Source organism: Nuphar pumila, chromosome 17 (assembly GCF_984573655.1).
Source record: "Nuphar pumila chromosome 17, dmNupPumi1.hap1.1, whole genome shotgun sequence".
Taxonomy (NCBI): Eukaryota; Viridiplantae; Streptophyta; class Magnoliopsida; order Nymphaeales; family Nymphaeaceae; genus Nuphar; species Nuphar pumila.
Genome location: NC_143265.1, coordinates 17,132,308 through 17,152,482, shown reverse-complemented (window position 1 = coordinate 17,152,482; position 20,175 = coordinate 17,132,308). Strand labels below are relative to the sequence as shown.

The window sequence follows — 20,175 nt, the reverse complement described above, 5'->3', positions numbered from 1 at the left end:
AATATACTGGAGGGAAAAACATTCGCCAACACATTTTGGAAATAAGGAACATAGTGTCTCAGCTAAATGACATGAAACTCACCATCTCTGATTCTTTCCTAGTACATTTAGTTCTAGCGTCTTTACCATTGGAGTACAGATCTTTCAAAATCTCTTACAACACATATAATGATGAATGGACGTTCAGTGAACTTATGTCCAAGTGTGTTGAAGAAGAAGAGAGATTGAATAGGAAGAAGGTACAGAGTGCACATATGACTTCTCATGCATCAAAGGTAGGACCAAGGAAGAATGCATTTAAGAAAAATGCTAGGAAGAAGCCAACAAGGGATAAGACATCCCAAGGCAAGCAATCCGACTTTGATCCCTTAAAGTGCTTCTTTTGCAAAAAGAAGAAACATAGTAAGACAAATTACATAAAGTACAAGAAGTGGTTGGAAAAGAGAAGTAATTTGTCATTTGTTTCTCATGAATGTAATTTATTACAAATTCCTGAAAATAACTGGTGGATTGATTTTGGTGCTACCATTCATATTTCCAACTGTCTACAGTTGTTCCTGAATAGAAGGGAACTGACAATGCATGAGAAGAATATCTAGTCAGGAAACAAGATGCGTTCACATGTGTTGGAATCTGCATGATTACTCTAGATACATGCGTAGTTTTAGATCTTCATGATGTCTTTTATATTTCATCATATAGTAGAAACTTAATTTCAATTTCGAAATTGGATAAATTTGGATATTGTTTTAAGTTTGAAAATTCTAAATTGTTCATTTATAGAAATTCAATTGAAATTGGTTCTGCATCAGTTTATGATGGTTTGTATAGATTGAACGTGAAGATCCAAACTCAGGAGTCCCTGACTTCTGAATACGCATTGGTTGGAAATAAACGTAGCTTGATAAATAATGAATCTTACATGCTTTGGCATCGAAGGTTGGGTCATATCTCTGAAAAGAGAATAAAGAGACTCGTAAATGAAGGGATCATGAAATCTCTAGATTTTATCGACAATGACCCATGTGTTAATTGCATAAAGGCTAAGCATACAAACACATATAAAGAGGGTGTCAAATGCAATAGTGAGATATTAAAGATAGTTCACATAGATGTATGTGGACCTTTTTTCCCTTGTTACATAGGCGAAAAATATTTTGTCACCTTTATTGATGACTATTCACGGTATATGTATCTCTACTTGATTTTTGAAAAATCTGATATTTTCAGATGTTTAAGGAATTTAAGAAAGAAGTAAAGAAACAAACCGATAAAGTTATTAAAATAGTCAAGTTTGATAGAGGTGGCTAATATTATGGTAGGTTTACTGAGATAGAGCAAAGACAATGGCTATTAACGTGATTTCTAAAAGAGGAAGGCATTGTGCTTCAATATACCATGCCTAGTAGTGCCTACCAGAATGGTGTAGCTGAAAGGAGAAATCAAACGCTTAAAGAAATGGTCAGAGATATGTTGAATTATTCAACACTTCCCATTAAGTTGTGGGGTGAAGCCTTAAGGACAACTGTGCATATTTTAAATAAAGTTCCTACGAAATTTGTGCCTAAAACTCCCTATGACTTGTGGACAGGTAGAAAATCATCTCTGTCTTATATGCACATATGGGGATGTCCTACAAAGGCTAAGTTGTATAACCCCCACGTTAAAGCCTTTGATCCAAGAACAATCAGTGGATATTTCATTGGTTATCCAGAAAGATTAAAAGAGTACAAGTTTTATTGCCCATCTCACTCATCATAGATTGTTGAAACGAATAAGGCAAAATTCCTTGAAGATGGTTCAGTAGGATTAAGTGCACTTCAAAACCTTGGTTTTGAGGAAGTACATGATCCAGTTTCGTCACTTGTTAAGTAAAACACTGAAAGATACTGCATTATTATTCCTAATGATGATGTGGTTGACCATTCGGTTGTTGATGCACAAATCTAAAGTGAACCTATTGTGGACAATGCAGAACAACACGAACAAGATGATCAGGTTCAATCTGAACTTAAAGAACAGCCTGTTTGGAGATCCACAAGAATTAGGAGATCTGCCATACATCCTGATTATGTGGTGTACCTTCAGGAGCCTGGTGATTTCATAGATATGAATGATGACCTGTTGACTTTTATGAAAGCTGTAGAAAGTAAATAATTTACACACTAGATAGAAGCCATGAAAGAAGAGTTAGACTCTATAGCTAAAAATCAAGTGTGAGATCTTGTCGAGTTACCTAAAGGAGTAAAACTTATAGGGTGTAAATGGGTCTTTAAGACCAAGAAGGACTCCAAAGGTAACATAGAGAGACATAAAGCAAGATTGGTTGCTAAAGGATTCACTCAAATGGAGGGCATTGATTACAATGAGACGTTTTCTTCTGTCTCAACTAAAGAGTCAATGAAGATAATTTTGACCCTTGTAGCTCATTATGACTTGAAGCTACACCAGATGGATGTGAAAACAACGTTTCTCAACGAGGATCTAAATGAAGAGGTATATATGGATCAACCTCTTGGTTTCTCTGAAAATGACCGTCTGGTTTGTAAGCTCAACAAATAATATATGGACTTAAACAGGCCTCCCGACAGTGGTATATTAATTTTTTTCAAGTCATTGTGACTTTCGGATTTACAGAAAACATTATTGATCAATGTATATACCTTAAGGAAAGTGGGAGTAAGTTCATTATATTGATGTTGTATGGTGATGGCATTTTACTTGCAACCAACGATATAAAGTTGCTTTTAGAGATAAAACAGTTCCTTGCATCACATTTTGATATGAAAGATATGGGTGAGGCTGCTTATGTTCTTGGCATTGAAATCCGTTGAGACAAAGCAAAAGGTTTTCTAGGTCTCTCCCAAAGATCCTATATAGATAAGGTGTTAAAGCGATATGGGATGGAGAATTGTTCTCCTAGTTCAACACCCATCTCAAAAGGTGATAAGCTGAGCCTAAAGGATTGTCCACAAGATGATATTGACAAAGCACAGATGAGTGCTTATCCATATGCATTAGTTGTTGACAGCTTGCAGTACGCACAGACATGTTCTTGACCAGATATTTCTTTTGCAGTAGGGGTGCTTGGCAGATTTCAGTCTAACCCAGGTATACCCCATTAGAAGGCTGCCAAGAAATTCTTGCGGTACTTGCAATGGACAAAAGACTATATGTTGACGTATTATAAAGTTGATTACCTTGAGGTCATTGGCTACTCAGATACGGACTTAGGAGAATACCTTGATAGTAGAAAGTCTACTACTGGGTACGTCTTCTTACTTGCTGGAGGCACGATCTCATGGAGGAGTGGGAAGCAGACGACCATTGTTGCCCACACCATAGAAGCAACATTCATAGCATTGTATGAGACTACCTCACAGGCTATATGGTTAAAGAACTTCATATCACAGTTAAAGGTGGTTGATTCCATTGGGAAGCCACTGAAGGTCTACTGTGATAATAAAGTTGCAGTGTCTTTTTCGAACAACAACAAAAGTACTACGTCATGTAAGCATATCAAATTGAAGTATTTTGTTGTTAAAGAAATAATGGAGAATCATTTAGTGCATATTGTTAATATTGGTATCAAAGAGATGATCGTTGATCCTCTTACTAAAGGGCTAGCACCGGGATTATATTCCAAACATGTAATGAGGATGAACTTGTTAAACTTCTTTTGACATATGCATATAAATAAAGTAATCACTTTCAGTTCTTGATTCTCATTTTTTTGTTGTTGTTAATCTCATAAGGATTAAAGATTCAACTAAGGACCTATAGAATAGATTATAAAGGCCAATCTATTCATCAAGAACATTCCCATAAAGTTTTCTGGTTAAAGGGTTTATCGTCAGAACAAGTGGAAGAATGTTGGGTTAAACTACCATGTTGGTGGTAGTTACCCACGATGTGGATAACCTCACCCACGAAATGTGTTTCTTCCATTAAACCTGCACAAAATCAGGGGGAACAGTTACACAACCGTTCCTACTCTGTGCCTATAAAAGGGGGTTTTATGAGCAACCCCAATATGTGTAAAATCAAGATACAGATCACATACAAGGAAATACGAGAGAGGGTTTAGAATCTTACCTCTCCATTCGAAGTATTTCCATCAAGTAGCAGAAATCGATACTGCTCACCGACTGCATCCGGCAGCCTGCGCTTGTGGAGGGCCGCAGTTCGGCTGAGGAGAAACTGCATCCTCTTCTCCAACCACCACCAACGGCTTCCCCCTGCTCCGGTCGCCACAACCTTCTATCGATCTCGACTCAGCAATGGCGGCATCAGGTATATATGCCCCCTGCAACTATTTTTTTTTTTACACAGAATCTGGTTTCTTTTATGTTTTTTTGCGCAGGCAGCCGATCAACAGGAAAGTCCCAACAGTTTACCGACAAGTAAGTTTGAGGGTCGGTGTTCTGGGCATTTCCCCCATCTCTCGAGGTCCCTCAAAATTGACCTAGGGTTTGAGAGAGATGTAATAAAAAAAGACTCATGGGACCCACCAACTTGTTTTCTTTTCTCTTACAAGGATCTCTCCATGGCCAGTATGCAACATATCGCCTCTATGTCAGTAGTGACAGATTGGCCAACAGAGGAGGCAAGGTCGGAGCCCTCGCGAATAGTATTAGAAGGCACCAAAGATGCTTTCGGATTGGCTAGAGTGCAATAAGGGATCCTCCTTTATATTTGAGTGGAGTAGTGGAAGGATGACTACACCGTCGACATCAAGCAGTTCTACGTTACGTTCTTGACACGATACTCGATGCTTTGATATCAATGTTGGAACCCGGTGGTTCCAACATCTGGTATGGATTGAGTCATTGGATCGAATGAGGCATGTACTAGAAGGAGGATTCAAACCTCCATCTATGTGAAGAACACATGCTCTATCCATTCAGCTATTTCAACCCATCTCTAACCATGAGACAATCTGAATACAAAACACTCTGCTTTGATAAACTTCCATAGCCATGGTTTTTATTTATAAGCATTTTTTTTAGGATTGGTTTAATCCATCACTAATAAGAGATAGTTACTTTATAAAATCAGTAACCCCTTTCATAATCATTTTTTGGTTAGATAAAACTCATAAAGTCATATAATCATGTTTTATAATTAGGTTTAATGAGTCCACCGTTCTTGTGGTTCTTGAGTTACTGTTTGAAACCCTATGGTTACATTGGATCCAAATCTAGGATCCAACTATTATTATTTTTTATTAATATTGAATGTTCTAAATAATCTTTTTATCTTTATTATTTTATAATTTTCATTTACCGAATATATTTTTTTTATTTAAAAGAATCTTTTGGAACCACCTAATTAAGAGACTCTGGCTTCGTGTGTAGATTCATGGGCAATTCTGATTTCGGTGTTTGCCATTGTCTATCAATTCACACTTCTGTTTATTTACTTGATAAAGAAAATACATGATAACCATCCGAAGGACATTTAAAAAAAAAGAAAAAGAAAAAATATCCTTCGGGATGGTACCTTGGTCAACTAGAGAACAACAATGATGAGATATTATGATATTTGTTCATTAAAATGGATAGGGGTATTAGAGTCAATTTGCTCAAGTTAAAGAATCCCTTCATAGGACCAAGAGTGTGGCAAACTGGCGAGAGATTTTGGTGGGCCCCATACGATCTTGGCCTTGTCTGATCTGTAGGAGCAAGAGACAGGACTGCCTTGAAATCCGAGAGCAATAAACCTAACTTCATGATGTATAATATTAAAATTTTGGGATATGGAATCATGAAAATAAAATACTTTGGCCTTGTAACAGTTTTAATCCTTTTTTTTTTTTTCTTTATTCTGTAAATTGAATATGAGTATCATGATTGCATTAGGTATCCTTTGATTCTTTATGCTTCACAAAATGCATTCCCTAGAGTTGCCCAACCCCTACCAGTTATACAACTATACTACTGGGTTTTGAACCTGCAACCTCCGAACAGAAAGTGACATGTGGAGCCCACGATCTTACATTGTTGGTTTCTCAATTCCTTGAAAAAAAAAATGCTTTCCTCCGGTGCATAACAGGTGAGCATTGTATGTCTTAAGAGTAAAGAGAGAAGCATCATATTAATAATACGATTCAGATTCAATTTGCAGTTTCACATCCGAATTCAAAAAATATGCAGAAAATGTATCTTGTTAACGATCTTATGCTAACCGGATTCAGATCCAATACTATCCTTTTTCTATATGAATCTGAAATCCGAATGTGAATTCCAATTTGATTAGGTCGGATTCAATAAAGGCTACATCGAAACTGAATCTTTAGCTTTTACATCTGTATGTGTGTAGATTTGTAGCGTAAGCTTGTAAACATGCTGGGTCTGGGCTGGATCCAGTGAGGACTCCAATTTTCAATAAGTGGATCAAATTTTGCATGCAGATCTTACTCCGAACACATGATAAAGTCATGGATCCAAATCTGATCCAACCCTTCTTGACACTGGATTTTGTAAAAAATGGGTCAAGTATATTGGGTTTTTAATAGAATATGTAAAATGGGTTAGATCAGACTGAGTTCTGAACATATTTATCTTTCTATTTCTAACTCAGATCTGAGTAAATCCCACACTACTCAATTTGAATCTGACCCATTTGATAAACGGACCTGAGTTTAATGGACATCTGTCCAAATTTCTTCATGCTTTGGGTTCATGAGGCCCTAAGGGTCTTTGAATCCGGCCTGGTTCACAAGTGTTTTGGACCAGGGTGGGCACTGCTCAGCTTGGCCCAAACCTTCATGTGAGGGATTTTTGGGTCAGGGTCGGCACATACCCACCCTGGCCTCAACTTGGCTTCGCCCCTGCGCCCACACACACTGGATAAACTTGCCTTGCATGAAGTCTACCTTCTTTGATAGCATAAAGCTCCTAGAGCACCCCTACCCACGGGAACCTCGGGCAGTCCAGCTTTGCCTGGTAAGAGGGGCATGCATGCCATTTCGAAGCATGAAACGAAATGAGCAGTATGGTATGCCCTACCTCCTCGAACACTAGCCCCTAGATGATGGTTGATTCTGCTAACCAAGCAACATATTGCTATTATAATGCTAACACCTAATGCCAATTGCTTTCCAATGTTGTGCATCCAAACGCACCGTTAGCGTCCTTGACCAAGAATTCAAGTGGTTTTTGCAACACCTAACCATGTTACTTAGTTAATGATAAGACAACCACAATTTAATGGGAGATAAATAGTTTGAAAGTTATACATCTCTCTCTCTCTCTCTCTCTCTCTATATATATATATATATATATATATATATATATAAATCAGCAAGATATATAAACTGGTATGAAACCAAGAATTTTCATAGGTTTTTTTTACGAATCTAACCCTGCAAATGCATTCGACGTTTTCCATTTGCTTGGAATCAACTATTGAATCATCGTAATCGAATCAAGAAATGTGTTTTTTATGCTTGAATATTTATGAAAATTCTGAGCCATTGATTTTCAAGCCTTAAAAGATCCTTCTTATATATCATAATCAGGAAGATCCAAAAGTTTGTTTCTATAAAACTAAGCATCTAGATTGCAACTGTATGGTGAAAGTTTAAAAAAAATAAAAAAACCTTATTAAAATCTTGATGCATACCAATTTACAAATTTTCTTGGTTTACATATTTCAGTTACCATATATATAGTCACTAGAATATGTTAATTGGAAATATATGAACTAGAGTGTGAACTAGGCATTTTAACACATTTTTTTACAAATCCAACCCTGTGGATGCATTCAGCGTGATCCATTTGCTAGGAATCAACTCTTGGATTATGTATTTTTCTTAAAAAGTGCGATTTTTTGATGCTTATACAAAAATTTTGTATCGTTGATTTTCAAGTCTTAAAAAAACTTTCTTATGCATCGTAATAGGATGATCCAAGAGCGTTTCTATAAAACCAAGCAATTAGATCACATTCGTACTATGAAATTTAAGAAAAAAATATAAAAATCCATAAAATTCTTGGTTCATACTCCAGTTCACATATTTGCAGTTATCCTATTCATTGTCCATGAGTCATGAGCATTTTCTTGAAGGACCATCTAGCAGCCTTCATCTCCAGATCCATAAGATGGAAACAAACAGAAACATCCTTCTAGTTGTTAATTAAATTCGTCATGTAGCTACCGGTTGGCTATGCAAAGGAAGCATCTAATGCTTTATTTGAGATGAGCCATTATCGAATTGTCTAATATCATGATCATTGGTTATAGTTTTAAAGGGATCATATTTGGATCGTATCAATCAAATATGATAATATTGCCCAATATGTTGCCATGCCATCATCTACTCACCGTTCATTGGCAAGCAGCTCTATGTAGGAATAGTCCATGTTTCTTAGCAAACTTTTGATAAGAAAATATAATGTATGTCTTGCGGTTAGATTAGAAAGTATGTAAAGTCTTACAAATTCATGCACTACAAGAAAAATGATAATTAGCGACGAAAATTTGCGATTGATTTTTTCCATCACAAATTTGCGAAGGATTAGCAAGATAAAACTATTTGTCGCTAACATTCAAAATATTTACAAAATTTGCGACGAAAATATTTTCCTCGCTAAATCCGTCACTACTTAGCGATGTATTAGCGACAAAATTTTTCCGTCACCAAAACACTATAAAAAAATAATAATTAGCGACAAAATTAACGAGAGAATTTTTCCGTCGCTAATCCGTCGCTATTTAGTGATGGATTAGCGACGAAAAAATTCCCTCGCTAATTCCGTCGCTAATTTTCAATTAAAATTATCCCACCTGAGGCGCGAAATTTTCCCTCTCTCTATTTTTTCCTCCCTCCGTTCGATTTAAACCGTCCTTCCTCTAACGACGCACAGCGCCCCCCCGAGCCGTGACAATGGCGTCGGCCCTCCAAGCCTCCTCCTCCTCCCGCTATCTCTCCCCCGCGTCGTCCTCCTCCTCCCGGCGGTGCCCCTCGTCGGTCTCCACCTCCTGTCCCGCCTCTCCCTCGCCTGAGGCCCTCCGAGCGTGACAATGGCGTCGGCCCCCGGACCGTCCTCCTCTTCCCGCTACCTCTCCCCCGCGCCATCCTCCTCCTCCCGGCGGTGCCCCTCGCCAATCTCTACCGCCCGTCCCGCCTCTCCCTCGCCGGATCCCGTCTCCACTACAACCCTGAAAAGCTCGCAGTCAGCCGATCGACGCCGCTTCTCTACCCCCTCCCGCGCGTCCACTCCTTCGCAAACAATTTATTCCGTGAAGCGGGCGCCGGAGCTCCTCTGGCCGTTGACACAGAACTTGTCGTTCTCCCTCACCCGATCGTCCGCCGCGAGAGGCCGCCTGCGTCCCTTCTCCCGCCGTGACAAGCTCGCTGCGAAAGAGCGTTTCGACGCCGGAACGCGCCGGTTCTGTGAAAAAAAAATTGCTTCTTGCCGAAGAACGCGTCAGCAGAGAGCAAATTTTTTTTAATTTTTTTTTTTAAAATTTAACGACGTATTAGCGACGGATATTATCCATCGCTAATTTAAAATAGCGAGGGACTCGTGATGGATCATGTCCATCGCAAATTAGCGACGAAAATAACGATGGATAAATTCTGTCACTACTTAGCATCGAAAAATTCACGATGAAAGTTATCCATCACTAATCCGACACTAATCTGTCGTTAAACCGTTTAGCGATGAATTAGCGTCGGATTAGCGACGGATTTAGGTCGTCGATAATCCACAGGTTTCTTGTAGTGATGTTCAATGTTACCTTGATCTTGTTGATGAATTGTGGTCATACGTAAGATGATAAGTCAGTTGAAGTTTATGGATAGATGCTTTCCTAATACATCTGGATCATCGGTTAAGAGTGTCATACAAGGCATACTGAAGAAATATGTTCTTTTTTGGACATCTTAGCTCACTTTTCGGACCCGACCTGACATGTCCACATCAGTGATGACCTTCCTTATTGATCTAACTAGCTTGCCGGGTTAGGCATGGATCTAATGTTCTGTTGGAAGCAGACTAGGATCCTGTTAGACTATCCAATCTGGGTCGAGACACATTGCTGGTGTGTATCTTAAAAGCAAGGATGCTATATGATCTGGTCAGACATTAGGCCTGACCTACACCAATAGATAAAATCACAATGGGCCTTAACCGAGTCAAAGGTCAGATCCAGTTCATACTTAGTAATAGTTCGATTAGGGTTTGGCTCAGATGTGACCCTATGCCAAGTGTTAAAAACTGGAAAAGATCCATTTGCTAAAAAACTCTTGAATGTCAGCTAAAAAATGCCCGATATTTGTGACTATGTGAATGATAAAGGAAATAGTTTTCTTACACAAGTAAAATGGGTTGGCTCCCGGGTATATTTGGATATACATGCTGAAAATAGTCGAATCATTTCAGTGATCCAGTGGGCTTTCTCGACCTTATCTGGCCTGATCCAATAAACAAAAAATGCCTTATGACACCATGCTGCTAGGTCGATTTTGGTCAAGTCTTGTTGGGTTGGAACCCGTTGGGAAACCATCTGTTAATTATATTGCAACTGTGTCATGGCAACTAGTGGTGCAAATGGATGTGATAGGCAGGGTATAACCGGGTCAGGTCTTATCAGACCCGATTCTGAATTGGGTCTAAAAGTTAGATTCAAACCCGACCCAATCTAATTTGATTACAGGCCTGGGTTCGGGCACAACTGAAAATTGTGGATTCATATAGGTTAACAAGGTCGGGTATAATTAGGTCAGGCCTTCAATACACCTGTTTTTTTTTTAATTTGGTCAAGGAATATGACCCAGACCCAACCCATTTTGATTCAGGTCTGGTTTAAGGTCTGGGTATGGGTGAAAAATGTAGACCCATATGGGTTATAACAGGTTTGTGTATTAATGTGTTCGATTTTCAGCCCAGGTTTTGATATAATTGGAATTTAGACCTAATTACCTGTCAATAAAAAAACATGTAAATTAATTAAATCAGACATTCATTAAGAAGACTATATGCTAACAAATATGATAAGTTTATTAAATATTTTAAATAATGCAAAAATCTAAACATAAAAAAATATATATACCAACCAATCATTTCAAGTTGAAATAAAAAGACATCAATTATATATCATATTTAAAGAACGGGTTCAAGTTCTAATAGCAAGTCCGGTTTCAATGGGTTCGGTTCAGGTCATTCACCTGTAAAATCGGTTTGGGTACATAATCAGTTCAGGTATAAAACAGGTTTGGGTACAAAATAGGTTCGAGCACGAAGCACGTTCAGATTTGGGTCGGTTCAAGAATAAAGTGGATCCGGGCACATAATCGGGTTAGGTTCGGGTCGGTTTTGTTTTATATTATGTGGCACCGTTTGGGTTGGGTATAAAACATGGGTCAGGTCCAAAGAGCTTTGAGTCTTTATTTAAAATACCCAAGATCCGATCCATTTTTATTACAGGTCTACATTTTGGACCTGACCCAAATCCATGGATCTACTAAAATTGGGTCTGGTCGGGTATACCCAACCCAGTTACAACCCTACTAATAGGGGATGGACCACACGTAATTAACCAGAGAATTAGAAAAAAAATGTATGAAATAGATTTAGGTAATCTAAATCCATATGAATCTGATGAAGAAGGGTTGAATCTGGATCTGAAACATATGGTAATGATGGATCCGCGAAAAGAAGTCTGAAAACAAGCTATTCACATGTAAAAAGTGTAAGCAATAATTTATTCAAATTGGAATTTTTGAAGCATCAAATACTGGTTTCAATCTGAGTATGAAAATAATCCAGTTAATCAAACCTAAATCTGATCCATATACACATTTGGATCTTAATTTGTTTTAGGGATCCATATTCAGAGACATGGTGTTGGATTCGGATAAAAGATGCAACAAATCCTGATATATTGGCTTTCAAGCATCATAGGGTCAGAAATATGGAGCATTGGAATCGTATTCACGTGAAGTTAGGTGCAAAAGCTTGGACAATACGTGTGCTATTCTACGAAGAGACAAGGGGGTGGGTGAAATTTAAAAATTATGCATATTTAAAATTCCTTTACAAACATACAGTCATGTGTCGCTGGTTTGCCCGAGTGGTTAAGGGGGAAGACTTAAGATCTTCTGCACATAAGTGCGCATGGGTTCGAACCCCATAGCCAGCAAAGTTTTTTTTTGCAGAAAAACATAGTTTCTTATTCAAATGGATATATTACGTTAATTTATATCATAATATTTTCCCCACACGATCTGTTCCTTGGGCCTCTCAATAAGTAATACTGATCTTTGGGTCTCTCAAAAATATATTATTTTAACATTAACCCCATGCGTTACTTGTGATTTGAATAGGCATGCAAATGAGCTGGGTCTGTACCCCAAACCTGACGCATATTCAAGCCCAAGCTCATACCAACACATCAAACGAGTTAAAAGCTGATGCATATGGGGCAGATAGGTTGATCTAGGGCATTTCCCAAAATTGACCTAGACTAGCTAACACCCAATTGGATTTGATTTTTGCCTAGCAATTAGGGGTGCAAACTGATCGGATATAGTTTCATATCTGATCTGAATCCAACAAGTTACTTCCATATATGGATTCTTAAAATAAGATCCAAATGCGCATTCCGGTCAGAATATGCTGATGCTGATTATTTTTGGATTCAGATCAGTATTTTAGGTTGGAATTTGGATTGTGTTTTTTTTCATGTAAAGATCTTGTTTTCAATCTTTTATTACTCAATTTAATATTACCACATATATTTTGGATCTGCTTTCAATCTTACTTCATCAGGTCTGATTCAGATCTGGATCAACTGTTCGCATTTTGGATTCAAATTCGGATATGGCATGTGATCCAGCGCATATCTGATCCGTTTGCATCCCTACTAGCTAGCAACAGACTCAGCCTCTAAATTATGTGCCACTATGGTGGGTTTAGGTTAACAACAAAACTTCCTGTTCCTTCAAACATAATGCTTTAGGTCAGTGTTAGGGATGTAAATGGTTCGGATGTGACCAATACCATACTCGACCAAATGGATGTTAGCTAAAGGGATTTAGATTCGGATGGCGAAAAGCTTGCACGAGATCTGCTTTTATTTTTACATGCAAACAGATTCGGATATCCATCAAATTCGGATATTTGTTAGATTCGGTCACAGAAAATCAAAAAGTATATCTGAATCCAATTATAATCGGATATGGTTTTGACTTACCAAATGCCATTAAACAGAATCGAATTGAGTCGGATATCGGATAAAATCCTATTCATTGACATCCCTAATGCGGAGGCCACCTAATTGTCTCCTAAAAATTCTGACCAAAAAGTCTACTCTGCAAAAAAAAAAACAGTACCAGGTCATCAGAACGCTTAGGTGAACTTTTCTATAATCCAAATGACCGTGAAAGGTTTAGATGGATTAAACACCATATTCAGAACAGTATGTGTGGACCTTCTAATTCTTACATGGGTTACCCATAGATCCACACAACTTTTTTGATTTTTGGGCTGCTCCAAATCCACATCAATACCAGCAACTGTGTTTTTGTTTTCTTTTTCTTTTGTTTTGAAAGGCAAGCTGGAGTTAGGCAGACCCCTACCAGTTATATACAACTATACCACTGGGTTTTGAACCTGCAACGTCCCAATACAAGGTGATGTGCACTAGCTGCTCCTATTAGACAAGCGGAGCCCCTGTTGTTATTTTTTTAAATGAAAGAACATCATACCAGCAACTAGGAGTGGGCAACGGGCTGGGCCGATGGGCCAAGATGACCCAGGCTACCATGGGTCAGGTTCAGGCTAAGATTTTAGGCCCTGGCCAGGGGCCGGTTTCAGCCGGATGGGCCTGAGTTATTTATTAATTTTTTATAATATAAATTTTTAAAAATTAACTATTACATAATGACTTGGTAACTATTACTATTTACCTAATTAGTTGCATTAATTTTATAAAAACTAGAAAGATAATTATTTGGGTACATAAGAAGTTGAAAACTTGTTAATTATTACTATTTACAAATGGATTTGGGTTGGGCCATGCCGGACCCGGCCGTTTCACAATGGCCCGTTGGGCCAATGGGCCGAGTCATGGGTTGCTCTACAAACCCGAGCTCGTTAAGAACCGGGCCAAAACCCGGCCTGTTAGTAAATGCGCCGAACCACACTTAAAGCTCCACATGCCGAGCTCTAAACGGGCTTGGGCTGGACAGGGCCGCTCAAGAGAAGTTGAGGTTCTAGGTGAATCCTTCAAATGAGGCCCTAAATTTTTTTTTTTTACATAAAATTTTTTTCATTGTTTTGTTTTTATATATCTTCTCATTACGTCCACGTAACTTGAAAATGAGATTTTCAGTAAACTAAAATAATGAAATATTTAAGCCTAATTCATCAAAACTATATGGGGTTGTTGCATCTCAATCCTAAATCCTAAGCCAAAAAACATACTTCCTAGTGTCACAAGTCAACCAATCAAACAAAATCGCTTGCTAATGAAACTCCATTTATCAAAAATTTGAGATTGAATCAATCTTGAAATATGAACAATTATTTGAGCAGAAAAAAGACTCCTGAGCGACCATTGCATACAAACACATCATATTAAGAACATAAATGAGGCATCAAAGCCAGAGGCAAACTAGATTAGTTGTTAATGTGTCCACCGACTGTACTGCTGAACTGTTCAAGAAAACTGCAATGTGCTTGCCATCAGGAGCCCAACCGATGCTTGTAATTAAGCCATTGCCCTCATCTACGGACATCAACTCAGAAGCAACCCCATCCGATGCATCCCAGAGAAAGACAAAGTCCCCAAGACCAATAGCCAAAATGTTAGTGCTGCTCTAGTCAAGCAGATTCAAATAGTAGTCATCCTGAAGCTTAGGTACATCCAGAGTTCTCTCTACAGACTGAGAAATCAAAAGAAACTATTACTACCTCATAAGAAGAACAATGCTGAAAGCACAAAACAAGCTGCAATTCCATCAACCAAGATTTGTCTATCAGCGAAAAGTGTTGTTGAACCACAAGGACACACCTGAGATATATCTTCGAGGCTTGGTGGTTCCGGAGCCGTGCGGAGATGAGCTATCACGACACACTTCCTGAAGAACATTCTCCACAGGTTTCGAAGGTTTGCTTCTGAAAGCAAGGATCCTGGTTCGGTTCTTCAGGCACAGCTCTGCAAGGCTTTTACTATATGTTTTTTGGGATAGAGTCAGTGTTTCTAATGGTTTCTCTATTTGAAATCCAAAATTTGGAGGCCCTAGGCAGTGGCCTCAAATCTCAAAGAGGCCAGCTGGCCCTAGGGCCGGGCCTTCCCGATGCCCACCCCTACCATCAACTGATAGTTATCAGAAGCTTCTTTAAACCTCGGTAGCTCATTTCTAAACTGCAAAACCAAACTGTAGTAACTGGAAGCACCCTCTAGAGGTGGAAATCACAATTTGAAGCAGTGCCATGCTTCTCTTGAAGAGGGGGAAAGCATGGGGAAACTCGCTTCTCATTACATGGGAAGTGTGTTTTCCTTGCTTCTCAACTTGATTCCTTGGTGCATTCTCGTCGCTTCTCACTCGCTTTCCCCTCGTTTGTCACTCACTTACCCTCAGTTTTTATGTTTTCATGTTAATATATATTAGTTTATACTATAACAAATTTGCACAAATTCATTTTATTTCGCTAAGGGCAGTTGGCCTAGATGGTATACCTATCGAGGCTTGGAAATGCTTGGGAGAGAAAGGTTTAGAATGACTGACAAATCTTTTTAACAAGATTTGGCGGACAAATAAGATGCCTAATGAGTGGAGGAAGAGTACTTTGGTGCCTCTATATAAGAATAAGGGTGATATTCAAGATTGCACAAACTATCGTGGTATGAAACTCATGAGTCATACTATGAAACTTTGGGAGAGGGTGATTGAGTCTAGGTTGAGGAAGGTTGTCATGATATCGGAGAATCAATTTGGTTTTATGCCTGGAAGATCAACTATGGAAGCTATACATTTTCTTAGACAACTTATTGAGAGATATAGAGAGAGGAACAAAGATTTGCATATGGTTTTTATTGATTTGGAGAAGGCATACGATAGAGTACCTAGGGACGTTCTCTTGTGGACAATGATGAAGAAAGGTGTTTCTCTCAAGTACATTAGTATAATTAAGGATATATATATGAAGGAGTAGTAACCAATGTCCGCACTTGTGGAGGGGTGACAACCAATTTTTCTATAATGGTTGGGTTACATCAAGGATCTGCTTTAAGCCCTTTCCTATTAGCTATAGTGATGGATGAACTTACGAGATCAATTCAAGAAAATGTGCCGTGGTGTATGTTGTTTGCTGATGATATTGTTTTGATTGATGAGTCTAGAGCTGGGGTTAATGCTAAGTTAGAATTATGGAGACAGACATTGGAAGCAAGAGGTTTTAAGTTGAGTAAGAGTAAGACAAAATACATGGAATGTCGGTTTAGTAAGCAACGAAGTAATGATGGGAGTGTAGTGAAGCTTGGTGAGCAAGAAATACCGATGGATGATTGTTTCAAATATTTGGGATCTATCATTCAAAAGTATGGAGAAATTGATGGAGATGTAAATCATAGGATAAAGGTTGGGTAGATGAAATGGAAAAGTGCAACTAGAGTGTTGTGCGATCGTAGAATGCCATTGCGGTTGAAGGGAAAGTTTTATAGGACGACTATTAGGCCCGCTTTACTATATGGTACGGAATGTTGGGCTGCTAAGAGACATCATATTCAAAAAATGAGTGTAGTTGAGATGCGTATGCTGAGATAGATGTGTGGAAATACAATAAAAGATAAGATTCAGAACGAGGAGATACATAAGAAGGTAGGCGTTGCACCCATTGAAAATAAGATGAGAGAGAATCGTTTACGGTGGTTTGGACATATTTGGCGAAGGCCTAATGATGCTCCAGTTAGAAGGATGGAAAAATGGGAAAATATATTAGTTAAAAGAGGTTGGGGTAGGCCTAGGAAGACATGAATGGAGGTGATAGGAAAGGATATGAATGCTTTGAACCTCACCGAGGACATGGCATTGGATAGAAATGATTGGAGGAGAATGATTCATGTGGAAGACCCAAAATGATTTTCTTTTTTGGTTCATATCGCCAACCCCAATTGTTTTGGGATGAAGGCGTAGTTGTTGTTGTTGTGTCATTTTATTTCGCTTTCTACTTCTCTTCATGGTGTTTTCTTTTTCGCTTTACATATGTTTCCATATTTTGCTTCAAAATTGTATATTGTTTTGCCTTCCCACTAATTTTTAACAATTGCTTCTTAGCTTCAGTTTTATGCATTGCTTCTATTAAGCCCACAAACCCGTTAAAGATGACGTAGGCTAAAAGGGGGACATGCCCACGGGAACATTTCCAAGCGAGAAATGAACACAACTAGCATTCACGCCAAAAACAATGCCTAAAATTAAGGAAATGACCACAACGAACACACACTAGACTAAAATGGTTTCACACGACTAAGGGCTGAATTTGGGGATGCCAATTCGGGAACCCAAACAGACCCTAAAACGGTCACAAGCGATATTTTAATTAATGTCAAAATAAAACTAAGTATGCTGTCAAAAACAGGATGCAAAGGATACGTGCACACTCGTTGAGGCCTTTCACCGAACACTTGGTGAATGCCTCTAAAATAGAATTTAGGCAGAGTTTTTCTCTAATTTTTCTAACGTGAAAATGGATATGTGACATGTCCTAACAATACCTGTAACGAATTCAGACACGAACATTCTCAATCATCAACGATTCAAGTTCTAAAAAAAATCAAACTCAAACAGTCCACAATATACCCCTGTCCTAAATGATACCTTCTAAGAACAAAAATCAGATCTCATTCAATGAATCGAAAAACCAGATTTAGTAACTAATGAAGCAAGCCACAACTAGGAATTTGATTCAGCTGGTAGGACATTAGATAAAAAAAAAAGAAACTACTTGAAAATCCTCCATACCTGCAATAGCCCAAATAGTTGCTAACACTGTGACCCAAGTGTGGACGACTATCGAAGAAGCATTAGCTCTGGATTCACAGGAGCATGAGCATGAATGCGTCTTGCTTCAAAAGTTATAAACATATCGAAGAAGAAATCAGTCTCTTGTTGAATACATATCACTGCAATCGAGAAACCCATGAGCGATCAAACAAAAGTGTTCCCCTTGTTCAATATCCTCAGTCAAGGATACGAGGCATTCATCACCACCACGATGAAACCACCAACCCCTACCTACAAGTTGTTGATTCCTCTCTTCCAGAATAATGAAACTATGAGGAACCTTCAAAGTTCGAAGGGCAGTATTGCGGCAAGAATAATTACCACAGATGTGGTTTTTAAGGCCAGTTCATCTCCAGGGGGCTCCAGATTCAGGCAAGTAGGCCAACAATCAACAGAGCAGCAAAAGTCAGAATCAAAACTTGCAGGGCAACTAGCAGAATACTGAAAATAAGCAAAATTCCTGACAATAGAAAGATAAAGGCATCCTGTGTCAGATACGTTTTAATCCTAACAACACAACTTTGAAATGTTACCACATGTTCAATCAAATGTACCAGTCGGGGGACATAGCACAAGCATTTACGGCTGTAACGGTCCAGGGCTAGCTCGCATGTAACGGCAGATTCAAATATGCTTTGTCATTGGGCCTCAAAAAATAATGGTTGGAAATGCTGAAAGCATTACCAATGTAGGTTCTACCACTTTAGATCTTGACAAAGGCAAGTTAGATCTCAACAATGTTTTGGTCGTTTCTAAGATCTTATTTCAGTTGGTCAATTAACTTCACTAATTGTACTGATCATTTTGTGATAAAAGATAGGGATACCAGGACAGAGATAGCGTCGGGGCATAGACAAGGGATCTTTATGTGCTTGAGCTCAAGAACAAAGAAATTTTGTTTTCTCTCAGGTGGTGAACAATGACGTTTGGCATCAATGTCTAGGGCATCCCAATATCGATGTCACTGAACTTTTAATCAAGAAAAATCCCATTTCTAGTTTTGGTGATAAGAATAAGCACGTTTGTTATGGTTGTGCTTTGGCTAAGTCATCTCATCTTCCTCTTCATGATTCTGATTATATTTGTGTTGAACCTTTTGAAAAAGTTCATTGCTATCTTTAGGGTCCCGCTCCCCAATCCTTGATTCAGGGTTTTAAATACTACACTATTATTGTGGATGATTTTTTACCAGGTTCGTTTGGTTCTACCCCTATAACACAAATCCGACTTTGAGCAATGTTTTTATGATTTTCATAAGATGGTTGAAAATGGTTTTCAAAGGAAGGTGAAGATTTTCCAATCAGATGGAGGGGGCAAATTTATTGGTGTTTTTTTTTTTGAAAAATATTTGAGAAATCATGGGATTCATCAAAGTTTCTCATGTCCCAAAACTCCCGATCAAAATGGCCGGGTTGAGCCAAAACATTGCAGCATAACAAAACTTGGTTTATCCATGATGTACCATGCCCATATACCTAAAAAGTAATGGGTTGAGTTTTTTTATGCCACTATGTGGTTACTTAACAGGCTACCAAGAACTCTTTTGAACATGGTTTGCCCTTACAAAAAATTATTTGGAGAAAAACCATAATACTATTATTTAAGAGTTTTTTATTCATAATGCTTTCCATTACTCCAAGATTATGTCAAAAACAAGTTTGAACCACTGGCTTTACTATGCGTTTTCATGGGCTATAGCGAACACCATAAAGGATATAGGTGTTTACATGCAGAAACCCTGTGTATGTATATTAGCAAACATGTGATTTTAAATGAATTATTATTTTTTTCCTTTTAAGCAGAGAAACAAAGAAGATTGTATTGATAATGAGGTATTTGATTTTTCTAATTGGGTTTCATGTGGTGATGCTATTACCACAAATCAGTGAAGCTGATATAATGAGGATAGACCTGCTGCCGAAGACGTCACTGATCATAGGAAAGGAAATTCTAGTTCTGAATTTGACCAACATGAAAATGATGAACATTCATGATGATTAGGTCAATCATGGTGATCTTGTAAGGCCATATGGTCATAATGTGACTTTTGGAGGGCCTTTCTAACCATTACACTATTCAAATTCAAGAGATGTGTCTCTTGAGGGGATGAAAGGATTTCTCCCAGGTGTATCCCAAAACTAGAACTCTTCACAACT

General features: G+C 38.4%; 1 non-coding gene across 1 annotated transcript; it reads left to right on the top strand.

Annotated features, from left to right (window-relative positions):
* Positions 1-12,067: 12,067 nt before the first annotated feature.
* Positions 12,068-12,150, top strand: TRNAL-UAA (transfer RNA leucine (anticodon UAA)). Its single transcript has one exon. It is a non-coding gene; the product is annotated as a tRNA-Leu (tRNA).
* The last annotated feature ends 8,025 nt before the right edge of the window (positions 12,151-20,175 follow it).